Raw genomic sequence first — 25553 nt, 5'->3', positions numbered from 1 at the left:
CAATCGTCTTCGCTTTTCTGTGTGTAGGTTGCAGGTACGCAGCTGAAATTGAAGATCTGGAATCCTTGTGCAGAGACGAACAGATCCCCCTTCGTTTCACGGATTTCTTGGAGGACCGTGTGCACGCCGGGCGCCATCGTCCCGTCAACTTTTGCTCAAATTTGTAGGACAGCGTCGTCTCGACATTTTACTGCTAATTCCAGGTCCGCAGCTTCATCCTATATCCCTAACTCAGTTTATAAGCGAATCTTTCTCACTTTCTATGCATTCCTAGTTCAATCTTTCTTTCCACATTTCTTTACAAAATAGGGTATCCTTGCTATCACAACCCTTGAAACTCATATAGAATCCAATCTTGCATTGTGTGGGATTGGATCTTGTGGGTTTCAACCCCTCTTTTGAATGTAAAGTCCCTCCTAAGTGAAAACCATCAACCCTAGTGACTCTCCCTTCTCTCTCCTTGGAGTTGGGGAGGGGAGAACGACTAGGGTTCGATTTTTCCGCTTTACAGAACTAATTGACAACTTTGGAATAATCAAGAAGGACAAGAAAGGAACTTTCAGATTTGTAAATTTGTTAGTATGCCTAATGCTACACATAACAAAACAGGTTCCTGGTATAGGTTATAAAGAACTTGGATATGACATATCGGTAGGAAAGCAATTGACTGAACTATTCAATAACATGGGTGAGAACAAGGAGAACAACATTCATGACTTTTTCCAAGCATTGAAGACCAAAATGAAGCAAAGAATAAGGTTATCTAAGAAAATAGTAGAGAAATACAAAGATGATATATGCTTTGTTATTAAGAAAGATGAAATTTGGATGGAAGCGGTCATCCCAAGGACAATTTGGGTAACCGAGATGGGCTATGAAACAGATGACCACATAGTTGAAACATATGCTAAAGCACTTCTGGAAGCCCCCAATGAACCCAAGGAAGAAATATTTGGTAGTGTTGAGACTATAGAAAGCCAAATACAATCAAAGAAAAGAGTAAAGAAGGTTGAGGCATTTGTAAGGAAAGGATCCAGACAAGCAAAGGCCATTAAGGAAGATGTATTGAAGAAAACCGGCATAACAAAGGATGAGTTGGCAGCTCCACAACCTGAAACTCACCTATCACCGGTAGGTACTTCTTCGGAAGGTGACATGCCAGCAACTTTTAAAAGAGTTGTTAGAAAAAGAGATCCTTCACCGGCAACCACTCCTTCACCTAGAAGAACAAGGCAAAAGCAACAAGCAGTGAGATCTTCGGTTAGAAAGGCCACACCAAAGAAGAAGCTAACACCTAAGAAGAAGAAAAGGACAAACAGAGACTTGGCCATTCTTGATATACTGCTAAATGAAATCACAAAGGAAGGAAAAATAAAGAACATAGAGAAAATTTATGACACTCTAACTGCTGATGAGAAAGAGCAAGTTGAGAACAGTGTCATATTGCATATGGACATGTACAATAAATTTTTGATGGAAGTAGCAAATGAAATTCCTGATGATTTATTCAAAAGACTTGAGGCCAAAAGGCAAGCAGTGATAGAATTAGATAAGAAAATAAAAATAGAGAAGCTACTTGCTATATATCCAGTAAACTCTCCAAAGGAAATTTATGATTTGATTGCTCAAGCAAACCGGTCAGTATTCTCTACTGCACACCGGCATATTTCACTAATGGCAAGAAGAGTTAATGAAGTGACAGAGGAAATAGAAGATGGATGGGATATATTCCTAGTTGACAAAGAAAAACAAGAAGAGTACAGGAACCCTAAACCTATAAAGGTATATCAGAAAGATAGAGACAAGGGGAAAGGCAAAGTCGGTGGACCACCAAGCATAAAAGTTAAAGACAACCTACCCCCACCGGTGAAAATAACAACTACTGAAGATCAACCGGTAGCAAAAAGTATGGATGTAGAGGATAACAATCCTAATTCTGAAGTTCTATATACTATAAATGTTGATACTCAAAAGATCAACATAATAGTAGATAAAGATACAACTAATAAGTCAGATATGGCAAATGAGCCTCTGGTAGCAGGGGAAACAGAGAAACCGACATAAGATACAGAGAAAAAGGTAGAGACTGAGGCACAGACAGAGACAACACAACATATAAAGAAACCAACAGAGCTAAAGGCTCTGGAACAACATCAACCGGAATAGGTACACAAGGAAACAGTGCCACCGGTAACTAGTGAAGTAGGAAAACCAGTACTAAAAGAAATGCAGACACAAATTGGCCTACCAGAGGTCAATACAAGCATGGTTACTTCCACCAGTACTCAGATTGTTGGATCATCATCAACATTCAAGTCAACAAATGTGACTGAGGTAACTGACTGCAGCTCATAGGCTTATAAGGCAATTGATGATTCTATACCAATTTTGAAGGTAATAGCTCCCAATTGTAATATAGATAATAAAGATTCTTTAGGACAATTGGATACATTGTGTAAATATATTTCTGAAAACATTGAGAAAATAAAGGAAGAGTCAGTAAAGGATAAGGTAGAGATTGAAAAATAGAAATTCTTTGATGAGGAAATAAAGAAGTGTAACAGAAATTTTGACACACTTCTACCGGAATTATGTAGTTTGTTGAAAGAATACAAAAATCTATATAAAGATACATGTAAAACAAACTTTTTGACTGTAGATATTGACAAGAAAATAAGCAAGGCACAGGATGAGATAAATAAATTTGCAGACAACTTTGTAAACTCACCTGATTCACTATCAGTTTTTGAAGAGAAAATAGCAAATTTTGAGGAAGAATTACTCAAATTGGAAAGGGAGAAAGAAAGAATAATAAATAAGGCAAAACATTTGAGATCTAAATTGAGTCCAAGATTGGACTATTTAGCATCTCTGCGGAAGGAAATTTCTGAGGCATTAACACAGGGAAGTAAAACACCGGCAGAGCATTTACAACATCTCACTGGTATAGTGAAGAGAACTGAGACAACAATAAAGGATAGTAAGAAGTTTATGGATAGTATAAACTTGATTTTGGGAGATCTTTTTCAGATAATAACTACCCAGCTACAAGGTTGAGGATATGGATAGATGAAACTACAAACTCTACTAACATCTTGATAACCTTTGTCATTGATGCCAAAGGGGGAGTAATGGGATGAGAAAATTCAAAACATAGGAATCATATGCTCAAGGGGAGCTCTCACATTTTTGGTAAACATTTTTTTTGGTAACGTTTTTGGACTACACATTTTTGGATACTTTTTGAAATTTCTTATGAGTGTTGCCATCAATGACAAAGGGGGAGATTGTTGGCATATGCACACTCCAATGAGACATTGTATGTGATTGAAGGTTTTGTCATTGATGGCAACCTTGCAATCCTGTGGCACCGGCAAGACAATATACCAGCAAAGCATTACACCGACAAGATAGTGCACCGGCACTCAAGACACCGGCACCGACACAGAAGAAAACAAGTATACAGGCACAGAGGCCGACGAGATTTTTGTTATGTAATATTTTGTTTATTGTTGTAAGCCGACTTGGAAAATTGTAAAATGACTCTTATATATAAAGGAGATCATTGTAGACATTTGTAGGAGTGATGAAAAAGTATTAAGGAAAATACTAGGCAGACCTAATGTGCGAAATATAGGTCAAGGGTACATGTAAAGAACAGAGCAAGAACCGGTACTGAATCTGGCATTGAAGATGCTATTATAAAGCAGTACAAGTCATTGGATTAGTATAATCCTTATTGTAAGTCAGTGTGACTTCCCATTGAGCAGTGAGCTCTAGGCAGTTAGCCTTCCTGCATGTGCAGGCCCCTATTGTAAGTAATATTCTCTTATTGGCCAATGAGTGAATATTGTGGGTCACAAATCCCACCGAGGTTTTCCCCACACCGGGTTTCCTCATTAAACATATTGTGTTAAGGTGTACTTTTCATGTGGATGTTCTTGATTATGTTTATTGCATTATTTCTTGCATACCGGTACACTGTTATATTATGTTCTGCATGTTTTAACTCAAGAAATTCTTATCGTCAGTTAGATACTGATTCACCCCCCCCTCTCAGCATCTGTGGGACCCCTAACAACCACCTAGTATCAACATGTCATCCTTGTCGACATCCACCTCTGTCTAGTCCATTGAGTTAGTTTAGATTCATTCACCGACCAAGACATACTACCGATGCTTGTTCACCAACTCACTAACCCTACCTGTACATGTCACCTTACCAATTATCCTTCATGCCTACTTTTCTTTGTTCTGTCAGTGGATCAACTTGACTTGTCATCAAACACACCGATTCATCCACTAAGTCTATTTACTGGTGATATTACACCTGCCTTCATACTGGTGTCATGCACATCCTGATAATCATGCCAACTAGTGGATTACACTCTTCTCTGTTGTCTTTTGCTTGCTTACCAGTGGTCATGTTTACTTATCGGTGAACATTTCCTTTTTGGATCCTGCATATACCTTGTATACCGGTAACCATCCATACTGGTGACATCCTATACTTACCGGTTGACATCAATGACAATGCAATGCCAACAATGGGTCCCTTTTGTAAAGCCACAATTGAGTTATATGATTTTAGATCAATAAATACAAGTCATGTTTTGAGTAGGAATCTATCCCCATGAAGGATGGTGTTTTAATAAAGAATGGATTCTTAAGTGCATAAGAGTGAGTGAACAAAATTTCACATATTATTAATGTTGTACACATATATGCGATATTTGATTTCCTTATATCTACTTGCAGAAAGAGGGCCTCACACATTGGATTTTTATGAGTTATATTCTACATACACATATGCTTTAACATATGAAAGTGTGTGGGAATCCTAGATAGATAAGAAATATGGGGAAAGATTGAAAGATAACCAAAGGAGATAAACGTGGTTATGTGATAGAAATAGAATTTAGATGAGTGTAATGTACACTACATATGAAAAGTGGGTATATTTAGACAAGTTATCAATACTATTTAAGTTAGAAGTACAAGAAATTCAATGCAAAGTGCGCATAGTTCTCAAGTATGTGAAATTAATGCAATATGATTGAGGACTAGTCAATGATAGTTGGCTTGAGCCATAGTATGCACGATCACTTTTTCTAAAATGTTATTTTTCCTTTCTAAGTTAATAAGCTTATTTTAACTATTAGACTATATTAGGTTTTTAGTTTACATGTGTTTCATTAATGTATTTTTTTAGTTTGAGTATTAAACCAATTATCAATGTGTATGTATACATATAGAGAACTATGTTGTGTATCCTTGAAATTAATGCAATATGATTGAGGACTAGTCCATAATAGTTGGCTTGAGCCATAGTATGCATGACCACTTTTCTAAATTGATATATTCCCTTTCTAAGTTAACAAGCTTTTTTTAACTATTAGACTATATTAGGTTTTTAGTTTACATGTGTTTCATTAATGTATTTTTTAAATTTGAATAGTAAACGATATTATGAATGTGTATGTATAAATATAATTCCACACACATGCACGCGCACGCGCGAGTGTGCATACGCTACTAATAAAATAGTGTAAGAAATTTATTGAGCACAACAATTGTCATCTTATGTTTAGTCACCCAAAATATAAGGAACTATCCACTTGTGGAAATGAGGACATTAAGATCTACACAACATTTTTAGAGTGTGCATGTAAGTACTTATACATTGATGTGGTTATATAATGTTGGAGAATAATATATAGGATTTTGATAGAAATTTTTTTTGATGGTTGAAAATGATTCAAAAGGGATACCTTTTCACCTAAAAATTAGAGTTAGTTGTGTACATGGTATAATTATTTTAAGCACAAAATTGGAAGTAATTTATTCTAATGCGCATATGATAAAATTTGGCAGGTGAAAGATTTACAAAAGTGACATTTTTTAAAACTTGAATGGAGGCAAAAAAAAAAGTGCATGTATAGACACCCTCAAGACAAGTAATTGCTTTAGACACCCAAAATTGATCATTGACGTTTGGTCAATTTACCATCCCTATTTGATCTAATTCCCCATCATTTATATTAATTAAATAATATCTTATTATTTAATTAATAATTTCTCATTTTATTCTATTTTTCTTAAGTCCTAGCCTAAGGTAAATAATTACCTTTAATTATTGCCCTTACCCTTATCTCCTTCTTTTATAAATTAGATAAATAGATTCTATTTATTTAATTTCCTCTCACATGTCATATCCTTCTATATTTCCCACTTGTCTTCTAATTATAAACCCAATCTCTACCTAATCCTCCACTAAGCAATTGTACACACTTAATTGGTCAACTCCTCCCATTACATCAAGCATATGCCCCCCTTACACAAGCACATTGACTTATTCCCTCAAAGACTCGAAATGAATTCATAATTCCTCTATTCCTCTCCATGATCCTTTACCATAGATCTTTATCTTCCATTCTCAACCATCCATTCGATCTCATCCCAAATCCTATATATCAAACCCTTAACCATTTTATCACTCTCTCAACCATTTTGCATTGGAGACCAATTATGTTGCCAAATTTTTGAGTGACCACACATCCAAATTGATCATATTGAGCAAATCTACACAAAGAGGAGATCATCATACTTTATTTTCTATGAATTTTGCTACGGTTTTAGTCCCCTTTTCGACCTATCTTGAGTGTTTCATTGTTTTGTGATTTTGACTTGTTTTATTGCTAATTCGGTCCATTTTGGAGTCACATTTCATTGCACACAATTGAAAGTATTTTTCAAAAGTATTTTAAAGACAAATGCAATTGGCTCAACTTGTGTAGATATTTTTATAATTATTTATGAGATATTTGTTAATTAATTATTTAATGTGATTAACGAAGAAAAATCAAACACCTTATGTTTGATTGCCTAACTTGACCTCAAATAATTGTAACATGATTATTATGGGAAGGTGTAAAACAAGATGTCTAGAGCTTAAGCTCAAATAATTAAAAAATGTTTGAAAATGAAAAGATTAAAAACTAAAAATATATATTTCTCAAGTTTGTGAGACATAATGTTTGAAAAAAGAAAACTAAAAATATATAATTTTTAAGTTTGAGAGACATTGTGTTTGAAAACTAATTAATATTTTTAAAATAATTTTTTTAAAATAGGTAAGACATTATTTTCTACTTCTTGAACATTCTATCATCCTAATGATAGATCATATTCGAAACTTGATACAAAAAATTATACAGTCATAAAAATTTGTGAAAAACTAGTACATTTAATTTTTTTTTATAATCCATATTTAAAAAAAAAGAGTATACAATATAAACATCATAATTAACCATTACAATATAGACATAGTGTCATTTCCCCCACATCCAAGAGCAGTGAATGTGCATCTGACGCAGCCCCGCGGCAGGAATCTGGAAAGGCTGAGGGAATATACACAGCGCGGAAAATTGAGGGCTGTGATTGATCCAAAGAGACCCTATGCATTTTCTGATGTGATGGAGGCATTTTAAACATGGATTCGGCTAAACTGGCTCTAAAATGGCTCTAAAATGGTATGTTAATTGTATGTGAAAACTCGTGTCATTGATTTTTCGAAAATTTTTGAAAAATCAAAGCCGCAGTTAATTCTACTGATCATGATCAATATTTTTCACAAAAATCAATAACACAAGATTTTTTATCCATACTGTACCATTTTGAAGCCAGTCTAATTTAAACACCTGGAGAGTGGATGAGCCACAGGAAAGATCGTTATTTCTCCCCTTTGAAAGAGGGTTGCATTGCAGCATAGTTCATGGCAGGACAATTTTGTTTAGTGTTTGGTTATGAAATCTGTGGATGTATGGAGTAGCCGGGCTATATAAAAGATGCATAAAATAACTGTAAAATGATTTGCATTATTTTAGCAAATGCTAATAAAATAGTTCCTTTCAAAGAATGGAAATTTGAAAAAACACATTAGGCTTGTTCATTTTTAAACTCAGTGGACTGAGTTTATGGCAATCATCACGAAATATATGCCTTTTTCTTGGCCATAATAACAACAGTAACCATGACCAAATTATTCAGCACCTTCAAAAAAATTCAGCTTCACTGTCAGTTTTTGCAATATTGTCAAACGTTAAAACTTATTTATGAGTTTTCTTTTTACCTGCCTCTCCAGAAAGATTCCTGTGAGTTGAGATGTCCATTTCTGAGCACAATGTACAGACCACACTACATGGATTCAAACAATAGGAAACCAATAGAACTAAATAACTTAAAACAGATTTAGGTCAAATGTTTTGATCCCGACAACGAAAATGAGCAGAGCAGGAACAAGCCGAGGAAAATGGTGAGAACAGAAAGTAGCGCCGATTATAAAAACCTATACACGGTCCGGATCTGGTTTAGAAATAGTATGCCTTCCAATCGGGTCATCTCTGTACATTCTTTCTTTGCTCCCACATACCGTTCATATGCAGGACACCTGTCTTTGAAACACCACGACTCGGTAAAAATATTATAGAGAGAAATTAAGATATAATTAATATATTCTATAGGTATACATGATATAATATTTAATATATAATATATGATAAATATAATATGATATGTTTGTTGGGTGTATTATTATAGGTTATATAGTATAATATAATATTATAGAATATACTTTATTTTATATTTGTATTATATATATAATAAATAAAATAAAAAATATAATATATTTGTAAGTATTTATATCATTGGATGCATGTGCATTCTAGTGGTTGCATAATACTGAGGTGAAAAAACGACATTTTTGTAAAGCTTCTAACTGCATTGTTTCTTGACAACCTGCCAACACTTCTCAGTATGTGTGCATTCTTTTGCTTCGTAACCTTGAAAACAAGCTTGCTAATCTACAACTACAAATATCAAAAAAATATTAGATCAAATATCTTACATATAAGACTTACACTTATTGGAATAGAATTAATTATTGCAGTCTTGCTTTATAAGATGATCAAGTTGTATGTTGATGGTATTATTTAGATTAATGATTTGATGGAAAAATAATTATTAAATGTACAAATCTCATCATATTGCGTGTCCTTACCTTTTACTTGGTTCCTGTTTACAAATTGGATAGATGCATGTAATGTTTGATTGAAGTGTGAAGTAAAGATAAATGATTGAAGTGTGAAGTAAAGATAAATGTTGGGCTTTTTTTTTTTTATATTCACTATCGTGGAATCTGGAGGTGTCCTTGCCGAAGCAAGATAAATGTTGGGCTTTTGTCACACACTCTAAGATTTGGTTGCTTAGGTAGTCCATGTGGAGTTTGCTTAATTTGTCCGTTTCGTCAATGCTCATCTTTGTTTTCTTAGACAATCATCAATAATTGTTTTGATAAGTAAACTATCAATTCTCATGTATAAGACAAATCAAATTCATTGTTTTGATGTATAAGACAATCAAATAAAAAATTATTCTTTCTTCTCTTACATATGATCATTTTTCATCAACGTTTGGAGAGTAACTCTACAACAACTTGACTCATCTACAACAATATTAGCGTATAGGTAATGTCTAAATAATTGAATCATGTTTTGTTCATATTAGTTATAATCTATGGATATATGGAATAAGCATTCAATGGAAGAAGTGATACGAATATGTAATAGTTACGAATGATTTAGAATCCCTTTTAAATAATTGAATGATTCCATTAGCTTGTTATTTCCAATTTAGTCGGCCTCATATGTTTCCATGTTATCTAGATATGTTTATTACAACAATGTTTGTACATTTAGAGTGGTTATTTTTAAAATGATAACCATTCACCTACATTATATTCCTAGGTCCCTCATTAACATAAGGAACATGCCCTTATGATTTTTAAGCAATTTGCCCTTATTAACTCTATATAAAAAATATATAATGCTAAGAGCTACCAATTTCTATGGTTCATTATTCTCTCTCAAACACGACCTCTCCTTGAATTTTGTCCATTTATAAGATAATCTTCTTGATTAATTTGATAATTATTTTTACATATAAAACTCAAGATACTCAAAACTTTATAATTTATCTATTTTGTGTTCAATGCATATCAAAATATCAAAATTGTTTTTTATTTTGTTGTACATCTATAAATATATCTTTAAACTCCTTGATTAAAATAATATATTAAAACATTAAAAAATCTATATTTCTTTATTATTTAATAAATAAATATTTTTAATCGATAGGCGACATAGGAGAAATGAGCCAGTTACCATTATAGGACCAATGACTGCCATCTTTTTGTCACCCTCACCCCCATTGGTAGACATAGTAAGAGCCAAAAAAATGGTAATGAGAGGTCCATTAATAAATATCACATGTATCTATAGTGGTGCATTTTTTAGCTTTTTTGACCAAAATTAACTCACTACCGGGGCATTTGTCCACTACTATGGGGAATTTGTCCACTAGTACTGGCTATTTTGAGCTATCTACTATTGGCACAAAGGTGAACATGTATTGGACCACACTTTGAAATGTGTACTTTTTGACCTTTGTGCACATAACGAATTCCATAGTGTGCATCGTTACTACACACAAGCCAAAACAATAGCTTTAAGCAGTTAAGTCGCATATGAAGAGAACAAAATAAAAATCATCAAAATCAGATGAACCGTTTAAGAACTTAAGATGCACAAAATTAACTATGACAGCTACTGACTCCTTTCCTATAGTGTGAGATTCCAGACAAAACCTGTCTCACGCTGTAAACTGCACAAAAAAACAAGTTTCAAACGATCAGAAAATCTCTCAAAGAACTTTCTTCCCGCCGATAAAGTTTTTTTCTTCTACCTGTAAAACACAAGTATACAACTGGAGATCATTTTATCATAAATGATATTAAACATTGTAGACGGTGGACACAATCAACTGTATCCGATTTGATTTTATAATTAATCAAACAGAATCGTATGGATTGTTGTATAGTTGTCCATTGTAACTTATTTTGTGATCATAGTAATAATTAAGTACATTTCAATTCGAATTCTTCTACAGCAGTATAGGGCTGCAGAACTAAATCTCTGATCAAAATGTATTTGAACTCGTAGCTAATATTTCATAGCTGCCAAGGTCTTGCGAGACCAATGTATGCTGCTCTTGATGGAGAACGAACTATCATATTTTTAAACAAAGAATGCTTGGGAAAGGGAAACCATATCTCTATGGTGCTTGAGGGAAGTGTTGCTTAAGGTTAAATCCAGGGTTAAAAACCGTCTGCCATTTTATGGCATTTAACCTGCTAATCTTTGCTACCCCAATGGAAGCAAATACGGAGAGAACTTCAAAAATCTTGAAAGCGAGCAAAGATTATCTATCGAGTCAATCCTTGAATGGAAAGGTGCATTAGAGACCGTTGCTAACGTAACTGGTTGTTGTTCCAGTGATTATTCCTGGTAATCTTCCACCTCAGTATATTTTTAAGTTTTGGCTTGTATGTTTTGAAGTCGTGCATGAGCAATGAAAACCTCCAATACCATGTTCTACCTGATTTCTTTAGCCTATCTTCTTTGCATAATATATTGCGTAACTGCAGTATTCTTGGTAGTTGATTCTCAGATTAGCTGAGCTTCTTCACCGCTTTTCCTTCTATCAACTACGGTTTTCATGTTTGTTTCCTCTAACTTAAGTTTGTTTTCATGCTTTCATCACTGGTTAGCTGATAGGCTATATGTTGTGCTTGAAATTAACGTCCAACTCCCGACATACTCCACAAACAATTACTCTGTAAGGGCTTTTCAATTCGAAACGTAGATACCCATTATCATTGAAATAAAAATCAAGCTGCAGATTGCAAGATATGGATTAAATTATGCTTACCACGCATCCCTGAAGACCACTCTACGTATCCTCAACTACTGCAGACCTGTATTCTCCAAAATGTGGAATCACAAGGGAAAACATTCCATTCTTTCATTTTTCTCATGCACAACTTTTCATAATAAGTTTATTTATATGCATGTTAAGTGTCGAAGTTCAGAGGATTCTGAAAAAGACTTTGATTACATCAAAGAACAGACAGCATCTCGTGGAATATGATTATTGCACAAAGCAGAAGACATGGGTTTTTTCACGAGGTGATAAGTTCACATTTCTAACGTGGTCCCGACCTCTTCCAAAGTGGGAATTCTGGAACAGGGTATGGACATCCATCGAAGCATAATAGAAGTGGGATTTTTCTCAGATATTTTAAAAATTGGAAGCATGGACAAGGCCGCTCAATTGTTTGACAAGATGCCTCAAAGACATATGTTCTCATGGACTTGATTGCAGGATATCCACAGAATGGATTTAAAAAATCTTTAGAGACTTTCAAGCAAATGCAATTGGCAAGTATAAAGCCAACTTCCACTACCTTTGCCAGCGTCCTCCCTGCCTGTGCCAAAATGGGAGCTTTAGAACAGGGCATGTACATCCATCAAAGCGTAAGGGATAGAAGAATTGATAAGGCACGTAAACTGTTTGACAAAATTCCTCAAAGAAATGTGATTTTATGGAATGTTGCTGGAAATGCGCAAAATGGGTTTAGTGAAAATGCTCTAGAAACTTTAAAGCAAATACCATTGACAGGTGTAAATCCAAATTCCACAACCTTTGTCAGCATGCTCTCTACTTATACCAAAGTGAGAGCTCTAGAACAGGGTATGAACATCCATAAAAGCACGCAGGAAAGAGGAATAATGTCAAATGTCGTAGTTGCAACTGGCCTGGTAGACGTGTATCCAAAATGTGGAAGCATTGACAAGGCAAGTGAACTATTTCAAAGAATGCCTCAAATAAATGTGGTCACAAGGAATGCGATGATTGCAAGATACACACAATGGATCTGTTGAAAAGGCTTTAGAATCATTCAAGCATAAATGATAGAGAAATATTGTCAGATCTTGTAGTTGCATACAATGTTTCTGTTGTATGTTCACAACTGTTTCAGAGATTCATGAATATTTCAATGATTAGAATGGGCAGAATTCTGATGTAATTCCTGTTATATTTTATTTTATGGTCAAGTTAGAACATTTTTTAGCCTCTACACAGTCTGATATGCTACTTATGTTAAGTCCATTGATTCAGATATGATGAATACTTCAGAATATTGATTTGAGCTGGTTGGTCAAACCATAAACCTTAGGGTGATTTGAGCATTGGAATGTATACCTTTAACAATGGATTGTATGATCAAAATTTTCATGTGTTTACTTTATAATTGATAGGCTAACTTGAAAACCCTAAATCCAAGGAAGGGAACCACACATGGTACACATTTTCATTGGCATGGCCATTCAAACTCCACCTGAAACAGTAAACATTGGCAATGTCATTAGAGATCAGCACCTACCTATCAAGGAAAGAAATCAGACCAAACATGGCTCACTTATATTTGGTTCAAGCTAACAAAAATTGTACCAAAGCTCTTATAAACATGTCAAATTGAAAGCATGGGAGCAAGCAAGATAAACAAACAGCCTTAAGGAGGTAAAAAATTGAATGGCAAAGCCACCCAAATTTAGTGCCAAACATGATGAAAAGGTAGTTATAGCACTAGTGACCCACATCTAAGTAATAAATATGGCTGAAATCCAAGTGGATTGCCTCCAAGTTCATAAAAGTGGCAAAATGGTTATGAACTCACACCTAGCATAAAGAGCAATCAGTTATAAGTGTAGCAAATCTTGCCACCAGAAAACTCTACCTAATCATGACCAAATGTAAATGTTGTATAAAACTCCTCTGTGGCAAAGCCAATAATTGAGTCTGCCCAATCAGTCATATAGTGGAAAAAGCCTAAGCGATTTCCACCATTACTTTAAAGCTAAGACACCAAGTTCGAATTCAAATTCGAAGTTCAACAACTTTGAAATTCGAATGAAGTTCGATGCAAAAAAAATTCAAAATGTATAAAATTCGAATTAAATTCACCATATGTAATTTTTTAATTTTTTAAATAAATATATGTAATATATCTATAAAATTGCCTAAATAGTTTAACATTGATAAATAGATTTGAAATCATTACAAAAAGATAACACATTTATAAAATATAAACCGTAGGAAACATATGCTTTCACTATTGCAAAGATGTTCTTTTGTCAAAAAGGTACAATAACAGTCAAAAACTTAAGAACTTTAAAATAACTCTAAGTCATCAAGAGCACTTGGCTGGGATGCCAAATCGTCATCATCTGTATCACTACTCAGTTCATCATTTGCAAAGTCAGGCTCATCTGCATCTGACATTGCTATGCCTTCAAGAGTTTGTTCTAAAGAAGTGTTCTTTGCTGATTTGTTCATTAGTAATTTCAAATTGCTATGAACATAGACAAGATCTCCCAACTTTCCAGTCAGCAATTTGTTCCTCTTTTAGGAATGGATGTGGTCAAAGCAACTCCAGTTCCTCTCACAAGCTGATGAACTTGCTCCCTAACTCAAAATTTGAATAGCAAACTCTTGCAGTCTAGGAGCTGATGATCCATAAGCGATCCACCATCTATATTCAGGCATACGTGGCGAGTCATATTTGGCTTCTGCCCCTCCAAACATCCCTTCTCCTCTCTTGTATTGCCAACTTTGATCTCTGATTAGTGCTGCAATTTCTGGATCTGGTACATACCTACTAATGGCTTGGTAAAGCCCTATCATGATTTCATTATCACCCCTTCTATCAATAGAAAACAACTTAGGCTCCAAAAAGCAAGCTGCTGCATGTAAAGGTGTGTGCATCATTTTCCATCTGTAATCAACTATCTCCCATATCTGCATATATTCTGCTTCTTCATGATTTAGTGCTTTTTGAATAGATTCCTTACACCGGTCCATGCTTTCATAAAGCATGCCAAGGCAAGGAGTGTCACCATCAACCATACAAAGCACATCAACAATTGGTTCACACACAAGCAAAACTTTTGCTGCACTTTCCTAGAAATTGCTATTTAGGATGATTTGCTCTATGTTCTTCCCCTTAGGGCCTTTAGAAAGCACTGAACTTTCCCACTGATTGGAACAAATAACAGATCTCAAAGCTATTTTTTCTTCAACCACTCTTTTCAAAGTGATATAATATGAAGAAAATCTTGTTTCACAAGGCCTCAACAATTCCTTTGATGCATGTTGCCTATAAATACTCAATGCGAGATGATGATTCCATATGAAATTTGCAATTGCTCTCCCTCTATGAATAGCTTCATTTACCCATGGGAATTTAGCCAAGTCATGAAACAACAAATCGAGACAATGGGCTGCACATGGGCTCCAATATATCTGTGGGTACTTCTCTACAATCAGCCTCCCAACTCCCACACAATTTGCTGCACTATCAGTTACCACTTGAACCACATTTCCACCCCTACTTCAAGAATGGCTTCCTCTAATATTTGAAAAATATACTCTAAAGTTTTCTTGTGGTTCATGGTGTCAATGACTTTCAAAAACACAACACCTTTAGGACAAGGCACCAAAACATTAATCAATGCCCTTTGACACATATATGACCATCCATCACTCAATATAGTGCAACTTGTTTCCTTCCAAGTGGATTTGACATCAGCTAATTTTTCAGTCACTCTATCTTTTGACCTCTGCAAAAGAGTTGTCCTGATAGCCTCTGAACCTGGGGGTGTGTACCCTTTGCCAAACTCTGCAATTTTCTAAACTACATTACGAAAATGAGGATTTCTCGCAACATTGAATGGAATAGCACTTGTGTAAAACAAATCGACAACTGCATCGTCCACCTGTTGTTTCTCTACTGATTTCCAAAAGTTGTTCAATGTTCCACTCTGTTTTGATACACTCTGGCTCACCGGTTTGGATTGCAGAGAAGAGGAAGACATGACAGATGTGAATCTAGATATATCTCCTTCAATTCTCTATTTTTTTCACGCCTTCTTCATTTTGCCTACCGTTGAAGCAGCCAACTCTTTCTCTATAATAGCTTTAAGTTCTGGAGTCACACCTATGCATGCTTGAACACCTCCACCTGGAACTCCTGTATTAGCAAGGAAGTGGTCCCTAAGCCTTGTTAAAGTTCCAATCATATTTCCCTGACATAGGTTACATTTGATGTGAGTTCCATTTTGGGTCACATGCTTCCATGCCTCAAAAGTTGATTTGGGAGGAGCCACTAAATGAAAATTTGCATGTTTGGAAAGAAAAATTAAAAAAACACACTACATTTATTCCAACCTTTCAAAATAGAAATACTTTTAAGTTTTAAGTTTTAACAATTTCACAAATGACCTCTTAAAAATATATAATATTAAACAATATAATAAAAAAACTATTAATATAAAATTATAAATTATATAATAATAATATTAAACAACATTATAAATATAAAATATAAACATTATGAATTTATAAATAAACATTATATTATAAAATAAATATTATATTATAAACATTATATTGTAAAATAAATATTATATTATAAACATTACATTATAAAATAAATATTATAATATAAACATTATAAATAAACATAATTATTAAACCTAAATTTAAAAAAAAATAAAAAATGGTGGCCTACCTGTGCAGGTCGTGCAATGGTGGCCGGGTAGCAAGTTGAAGTAGCAATCGTGGTGCGTGGCAGGCTGGCGTCGTGGCGGACTGCAACTCCCATGGTGCCAAGCGGACTGCAACTCCCGTGGCGCCGAGCAAACTGCAACTCCCATGGGCGCCGAGCAGACTGCAACTCCTGTGGGCGCCGAACAGACTACAACTCCCATGGGCGTCAAGCAGACTGGGCGACTCCCGCGGGCAATGGCGACTCCTGTGAGCATGGTGGACTTGTAGCAGTTGCTAGCGTGGGAAATGGCGACTCCTGTGGGTGTGACTGCAACTCCCGTGGCCGCCCTATTTATAAAAACCACGACGAAACCCTAAAACGCAAGCGAAAAAAACCTTTTTCGCCAACCCTAAACTTTAATTCGAATTTAAACAAATTTTTTAGGGTTTTTGCAAAAATTTTCAAGTTCGACGAATTTCAAACTTCAAGGTTGAAATTCGGCCGAACCTGGTGACTTAGCTTTAAAGCAATAAAAAAAATACTAAATTATGCAAGGAGGACTTACCACCTACATAAAGGCAATTGATTTTGAATTTCATAAACAAGTCCGCTTCTATTATTTTCAGTAGAATCATGGCATATTCACCTAATTTTCGTAGGCATCTGAGGGAATTTTTGGCAACATGGTTGAAGGTTTCCAAGGTTAGAAGCAATTAATGAGGGAATTTCAGCAGTGTAATTATTAAGCCTTATTCTTCTTGATTTTCTCTACTGATGCATAGTCCCGAACTCAGTTTGTCTCTTTTCCAACTAGCCATTAATATTTTCAATAGGTAGTAGTCATCAAAATTTTCATACTATTACCATGGGACATGATAGAAGAGGTCATCTTTCAAATATTAATTTACCACCATGGATGGAATCAAAGTGCTACAAAAGGTTACTTCAAATTCAGAAGGATGGGTATATCGAGATTCAAAGTATGGTTTCATGATGGTTGTCATCAATAGGTTCATGGTGTAGGGTTTCACCATTCATCAAAAGTTATGGAGGGTTCATCAAGTTTCAATGAGAAAGATCAAAAGTCACAAAAGTCATCTACATGCAATGTGTTATATGCTCTCAAAATCTTTGAATTAATTAAGCACTCTGGAACATATGCTGACATTGTAAGCTTTGCTTCTGTTTCATGTGCATGTGCATGCAACCATGAAGGTTTAGTCGATGAAGGTTGTACATACATCAATCACATGAGTGACCATTACTTGATAATGTGGAATAGGAAAAAAAAGAACTCTCTGTCACCATAGTGAAAAGTTGACAATTGCATTTTATTTGTCAAACATGTCTCCTGGAACAACTATTTACTGCTTCCCACACTAGAACAAAATTTATCTCCAAAATTTGATATGACATCCAAAATTGATAAAAATGTCTTATTCTAAGTAATGCCAATTCTCTTTCTCTTATGGGTTGTGATTGTCAAGTCTTATTTGTACACCACTATTTTCAATTTGTGGAACATTTCTTTAGTTTACTTGATTGTCTTTCATATCTATGAAATAAATGTATTCTTCACAATATAAAAAAACAATTAACTTAAGAAATAAATTAGAGTACATTATTTTCCCCCAAAATGTTTATCCTTATTATCACAATACATTATAATAGTATTTTAAAATATTTTGGGAGCATTATTTTCAGTTACTAAAATCTAATACTTAATCTTTGGATTTTCAATACCATTTTCCTTGTTCATTTGTGTAGCTGGGTTTTCTAATAGGTTTAATGAATGTCTCTAAGATAGCTTTTCTTCAAAATTGTAAGTACTTCCTATCATCTAGACACTTTGAAAGTGAAATCTTCAACAAATAATTTTGCTTGACACATATTCTTTGTTAAAATAGATATATTGAAGAAATTTGTGTCTTTAGATTATTGGTTGCTTCTATGGGAAGGATTTCAAAGCCTCAATGGTAAAGTCTCTACAATATTTTAGTGTTAGTTCTTAGAATCTACAAGAAGCTGATATTAAAAAACGAAGAATACATATCAATGATCTACATCAACTGCACTCTTTTCATCATTTGTACTTACTTCATACGATTTCTATTACAAAACATCAATTATATACTATACATAAATTCAACTCTCTCAAATTTTCATATATTGTAAAAACATTTTAAACAATTTAGTTTTTTAAATTAATTTAGAATCATTCATATTTAGATTTTTATATTTTAATCAATGTATTTATATTATAAATAATTATCACTAATAAATACATTTTTTTATATTTTGTGATTTGTACCCTAAATATATTATTCATCAATATACTTTACTATCGACGTAATCATTGCACCTTCTTTTGATACAAATGCTAGTTAATAAACTTTTTAATAAAGATTACCCTTTAAAAGGACTTCTGTTTATGGATACCATAAAAACTTTTAACCACTATTTTTGTCATTCCATTCATAAAAGAAACTTAAAAATTCATCTTTGCAGATCATGATTATTATTATATAACATATTATCGCCGCCACATACATACTGAGTCAACAGCCTTCTCTCAGTCTGAGAAAGGAAATACACCGCTCATTCAATGGGGTAAATGATAATCTTTCCCCTCGCTCGTTCGCTCTCCAGGTATTTGAATGCCTCCACAACTTCAGAAAAACCATATGGGCTCTTTGGATCGATCAAAGCCTTCACTTTCCCGCTCTCTATATATTCGCCCAGCCTTTCCAGATTTCTGCCCTGGGGTTTCACAGTCACGTTCATTGCTCTCGGATGCGGGGGAAATGATGCAATATCCACAACTTTACTCCCCTCCTTTGCAACCACATGAGATTTGAAAGACTCGCCTGTAACCAAAACAACCAAAAATTCAGAACCCTTTCTTCAAAATTTTCTCCGATTCATCCTAAAAAACATAACAAATTGTAATGTTAGGTACCTATGGTGTCGAAAACAAAATCAAATTTCTCATCTACTTGCTCGTAGCTCTGTTTGGTATAATCCACCACCAGATCTGCCCCCAGGCTCTTCACAAACTCCACTTTTCCCGTGCTGCAAGGCTGCCCACACCGCCAGCTCCTCCCACAATAAACACGCTCTGCCCCTTCTGAAAATCAACTGTGTCGAACGCCTGCAGCGCGGTCAAGAGCGCAAGCGGCAAACTGGCGGCTTCCTCGAAAGACAAATTGCTGGGCTTCAACGCCAACAGATGCTCTTCTGCCACCGTGTACTCAGCCAGAGTACCCAACTCCTTGGGGTTCCCCACAGTGACATCCTGAATGTCACCGTAAACCTCGTCGCCCTTCTTGAAATTCGACACGCCGTCGCCCACGCCAGCAACGACTCCTGCCACGTCACTCCCCGGCACCATCTGCGAACCAGACCCAAAACAAAAAAAAAGGGGAATTTTTATTTATTTTTAATCAATGAAATCTGAAACGAAAATTTAAGCCATTAATCAACGAGGTTTTAGTTGACTGTACAGGAAACGTGGCATCTGCACTGCGCAGGGCGCCATATTGGCGTATCTTGTAATCCATAGGATTGAGAGCAACCGCGCGAACTTTAATCAAAACTTGGCCAGGCCCCGGACTAGGAACTTGGATTTCTCCAAATTGCAGGACGTTTACAGATCCATACTCATTGTAAAACCAGGCCTTCATCATTTTTACTGACAAGAGCTGATCTTTTAAGAATGGTACGATGTAAATGGAGGAAGTGGCTCCATTTTATAGCGCTGCTCTCTGTCTGCGTTAAACGTAAGGTGTGATGTCATCGTAAGGAAGTTATGTATTAAAAGCAAACATCTAGGTATGATGGCAAATATATTTTTTATCAATCCAGCACTCACGATGCACATTTGACCGCATCTATTAATTGGAATTCAGAATATAATATGATTTTAAAAAATTATCAATTAATAAATATGGATAGATGTTGTAATCAAGCCTGAATTTGAAAATTATTAATAAGCTGTAAAAAATTATAATAGGTAATATATATTGATATCTATTATTTTACAACGTTTATTATAAATATTTGAATTTATTTAGAATATTTTAAAATGGTAGATCTTAAGATATAATTGTTTCTAATTTTATATTATTTTTCTATGAATTTTTAGTATGTTTTTTCTTATATAAATTTAGAAACTTTGTCAAAAAAAATTTTAATATTTTTTATGAGATTGTCTTAAATATCAATATAAAAACTTCTAACAATTGAAATGATAAGATCATTTCTAATTTTTTAAAATATTGTAATAAAAAAACCTAAAATAGTTTCTATTTTTATAATAAACAAGATTTTTGAGTGTGAATTTAAGATTTTGGGTGTAAATTTAAGATTATTTTTAGTGCATTACTAATTTATCATTGTATTTTTTTTTTGCATGGAATTATTTCTTTTCACTTTACTGGAACTTCAATTCTGTGAAACTTAAAGAATTTATATTAAACTATTCACAGATTAAAAAAAATTTGACACTTCACATTTTTTTAAAAACGCAAAACGAAAGACATTAGAATTACTCAGCCATCATAAAAAAATCATATGACAGGCATGGGTGACCGTCAAATTCCAGACCTGGTTGTAATGATGAAGAGAATGAGCACATTCAGAATATACTAGCAGTTGCACGTTATTTGCATGCAACAGAAAGCCGATAGGAACGTTTTTATGGGATGGTCTTGGAAGGAATGCTAGTGTTTTATATTTATTATAATGTTAGGTAAGGGTTAATTTGTATTCTACATGTTATTTTTATTGAGCTAGATGAATAATATTTCTTTTTTTACAAAATGAACAAAAACTTTTCTTTTAATATGTTTGCGAGTCAAATTGTTTTTTGTTAAAAAAAAATAAAATATTTTTTTGTTTTAAACTTGTTTCTTAGAATAGTAACATTATGGTGAGTGTTTTTTTCATTTTCATTCTTTAATAATTTTAAAATTTTAAAAATGATAAATATATCATAAATATAGCATTATTTTTTTTATTTTTTTAAGGTAGGGGAGACAAATGGAAGTGATCTTATTTCATATTAATAATTTCTTTTATCAACTCATTTGTGTTTTTTATATATATTTTTTATTTTCATGTGATAACAATGGTCATTTTTGTCATTTATGTTGATGGATGGTGAGCATGAACTTATAGCATTATAGTCTTAGATATTGTCATCACTGTGAGAATCTATAGTTGTAGTATCAAGAAATTATAAAAAAGCATTGATAGTTTTGGGGAAATATATATTGATAGAAATAGAAATTATTCTATGATCAGAAAGAGAAATGTGAAAGTAAGTGACACTTTCTCAGAACATACCTTTGTATATTCTTGAACTACATCTAAAATTTCATGAATAATATTTCCATTTAATGGATGGAATACACTAACACTCCATCTTTGAATGGATTCATGAACATATAAACAAAAGAAAGACTTGTGTTGCATACATCTCACATGAAGCTTGATATAAATCAACTTTCGCCAAAATAGATTGATAAATTATATCATGACAAATGTTTTAGGTTACCATATAATCATTTTTAAACAAAACAAATGATTATTTTTTCTCTATAATAATTAAAGCAATTGTTTCATGCTCATTTGATGACAATGATGTATTTTCAATATTTTATTCATAATGCATGCTATACACTGCAACACTTCTTTCAACATGAGTAATCTGTGAATGAAATTGTTTTTTTATTGATAATTGTGGTTTTGAGATTCTTTTTATGGAAAGCAAGAATGTAAAATCATTTAATAAACAATAGGTAATAGCATTGACATAAAGTGACTTTTTCAAACCATTTATCTATTTATCCCATCCCCATCACAAGGAAGGTACTATAGTATTCAAATTTCAAGGTTATAAGATAAACATAGAGAAAATATTCGGATAATTGAGTAAGATACATGAAATACAAAATCAAAATATTGTCTCCTAAAATTCAAACAAAGTTCATATAGCAAAAGTTGTTTGATGGTGGAGAAAGCTAAACATAACTACTTCTGCCTCTATTTTGTAATGAGTAATTCCTCACATAGTGAATGCCCATGGGGTGTTGCATGATGTTAATTCATGCACCAACAGGCCAAGTTAATAATTTTAAATTAAAACCTATCATTCTCCTAGTTCTATTGGTCACTATATCCATGGTGAAGTTCACTTCTTCCTGTGCTACTTTTAGAAGTAATTTTCACATAGTGAATGCCTTTACAATTTTGCATGGTGTTAATGGTTATAAGCATATTGTTTTCTAAAGAATTTAAACATATACTGAAAAATAAATTACTACAACAATAACACTAATAGAGACTGTTAATACACAATTGAATCTTTAGGTGATGTAAGATCAGACCTCTTTTTATAAAAAAAAGAAATTCGAGGGTGCAAATTCCATTAGAAAAAACTATTTTTAATTTTGTGACAGTGCAGTTTCCATGCAAAAACTGTGAGATTGGAGAGAAATTAAGAGAAAAAGTGGAGAGAAATTAAGTTTATGCCAATCACATTGATGATTATGAACATGAGTTGCATCAAAATATCTGGAAACCCTACAAGAATTAGAGTTGAAAATTTTGCAGTGTACACAAATGCCCTTTCAAATACAATGTAAAATTTCCATATTGTAGTGCATTGATAGGCTAAAAGCACACAACCATTTTTTACCAGTCTTACATTTCATCATATAGTAAATAATGATATCTTTATTGATGAAATACATTTATTAGATTCAATAAGATGAGGTTAGTACTAACCCGCAACCTTACAAACATAATATTTGGCTTTACCTCCTCATCTAAGGGTTAAAATAATGAAGCTTACATATCAGCCCCCTGGGTTAGTGCAGGATCATGGGGGGCCAAAAAGTGGCGATGTGAAAAAAATAGCCTTCTCCACTCGCCTAAAAATGCAAAAATCCGTGTTGACTTTTTGCTTGGCCTGGGTGTCAGTACACCTTGGCATGGTAATTACCTAAGCAAATCGGATATCGGATAAAATCGGATATCCGATTTTTATTTGTAATTTTAAATTAAAAAATATATTATATAATATATAATATTAGATTATAAAATATTATATTATATTATATATTATATTATTATATAACATATTATATTATTATGTAATATAATATAATATAATATAATATAATATAATATAATATATATAATGTAATAATATATTATATAATTATATAATTATATAATATTATATTATAATATAATAATATATTATATAATACGTATTATATAATATATTATTATATTTTTAATTTTTTTAAACAAGTGCTATCAAGTTGGGGATAGCGCCCTATATTTATAAAAAAAGAGAAGGTTTACTTATAATATTCGACTAACGGAACCAAAACAAACTAAATAAAAGTACATTACAAAAGCCTTAAAATGGTGGCCACCCGCATGCCTATAATAGTCACCACCTTATCAATGCTCCCTTTCGAGAGCCATCTGTCTTCTTTCTGCATCATCCTCCTGAACGGGCCCATATCGACATTTGTGACCCCAACCCTGGAGACTTACCACGCTTTTGCCATAAACTCCTCCTTCCTGAGCCTGAGAGCTTATGTAGCTAACTGAACTTCATCCTCTGGGTCCGAACACTCTGCATCTGATAGGATAGCCGCAAAATTGAAATAAGGGCCTAATATGCTGGCCCATTCCTCATCTACCTCCAAAACCGCGCCCCCCATAGCTTCTGCATATTCTTCCCTCACAAATCCCACAAATTTCTACACGCATGCTTCCTTCGATGGCAGAACATCAACCATTAGGCATAGAATAATTTCATAAATGTAACCATCGCACTAGTGCCTCTCCTCACTAAATGCATCCTCAAGCAAGCCTTGGATGGCATTTTGGCCTTCAATGTCAATATCGAAGAGACGTTCGCATTGGGCTACCAAAGACTCCTCGCGGCAGAGACAACTTAATCCGAACCTATGCACCATTATACCTTCTCAGAGATGCTTACTACGCCCTGTCTAAGGTTTGCAATAAATAGACCTAAGACTTCTAGAATCAACCATTCACCTTTCCAATCCCATCCTCTTTTCTCCCATTGGATTTCAAAACCAGTTTAGGAACTCCGTAGAAGCTACTGCCACGCCCGCGTGAATAAAGTTGATAAGAGCGTACCTCTCTTATCCTAAAAATAAAAAAAATGCAATTGTTTTCACCCTATCCCCGTCTTTGAAAAATGAGCTCTGTCCTCATATAAGATATGCTGAAGATCTCTATTCCTTGCATTTGCAGATGACAAGACTGCTGGCAAAGTCTTTTTTATCCCTTGGTTAGCAAGCAAATCCACCACTTGATTACCTTCGCGGAAGGTATGTTGAAGATGGTAGTCCATTAACTTTTGAAGTAGACAATATATCCTTGGAATCCAAGCGTTTAACCACCAGTTCGTGAATCCTTTTTTGATTATCCCGCTTAGTATGAATTTTGAGTCCCCCTCTATCACCACCTTCATAACTCCATTAGATTGTGCCCATTTCAAGCCTTCCTCTAGAGTAGTGATTCCCACAATGTTGTTAGTGGCAATTCCCACTTGACCACATACTGCCCCAACTAATCTACCCTTCTCATCTCTAACAACTGCGCCATAACCAGATAATCCTGGATTTCCTTTACTAGCTCCACCAAAGTTCATTTTTTTCCACCCGAGTGGGGGAGGTGTCCACTTGACCTTCTTTCGCTCCACTAATTTCACTCCTTGGATATGACTACTGCTTTGTTTAAACTTCCATATTTGCTCCATCTCCATATCCCATTTAGAATAATATTTAAATCTACTTCCGTAGATCTTACCATTAATAGTTTCTTCTACTACCACTTGGATTTTATTAATAGGAATATTAACCTCCATCTCTTCCTCCCTGAATATTCTTTTGTTTCTCTCTTTCCACATGTGCCAGACAACCAAAGATGGGCTGGTAATCCACAAGCTTCCCCATTTTGAAAACTTGCCCCCCGTCGGCCAAGCAAAGATAAA

The 25553-nt window shown here is 34.1% G+C and overlaps 1 pseudogene; it reads right to left on the bottom strand.

The window, feature by feature from the left end:
- Nucleotides 1-18977: 18977 nt before the first annotated feature.
- LOC131073858 (2-methylene-furan-3-one reductase-like) lies at nucleotides 18978-20209 on the bottom strand (annotated as a pseudogene).
- Nucleotides 20210-25553: the final 5344 nt, after the last annotated feature.

The sequence above is a fragment of the Cryptomeria japonica genome, chromosome 9 (assembly GCF_030272615.1).
Source record: "Cryptomeria japonica chromosome 9, Sugi_1.0, whole genome shotgun sequence".
Lineage (NCBI taxonomy): Eukaryota > Viridiplantae > Streptophyta > Pinopsida > Cupressales > Cupressaceae > Cryptomeria > Cryptomeria japonica.
Note: the sequence above shows the minus strand (reverse complement) of the source record. Positions and strands in the feature narration are given on the sequence as shown.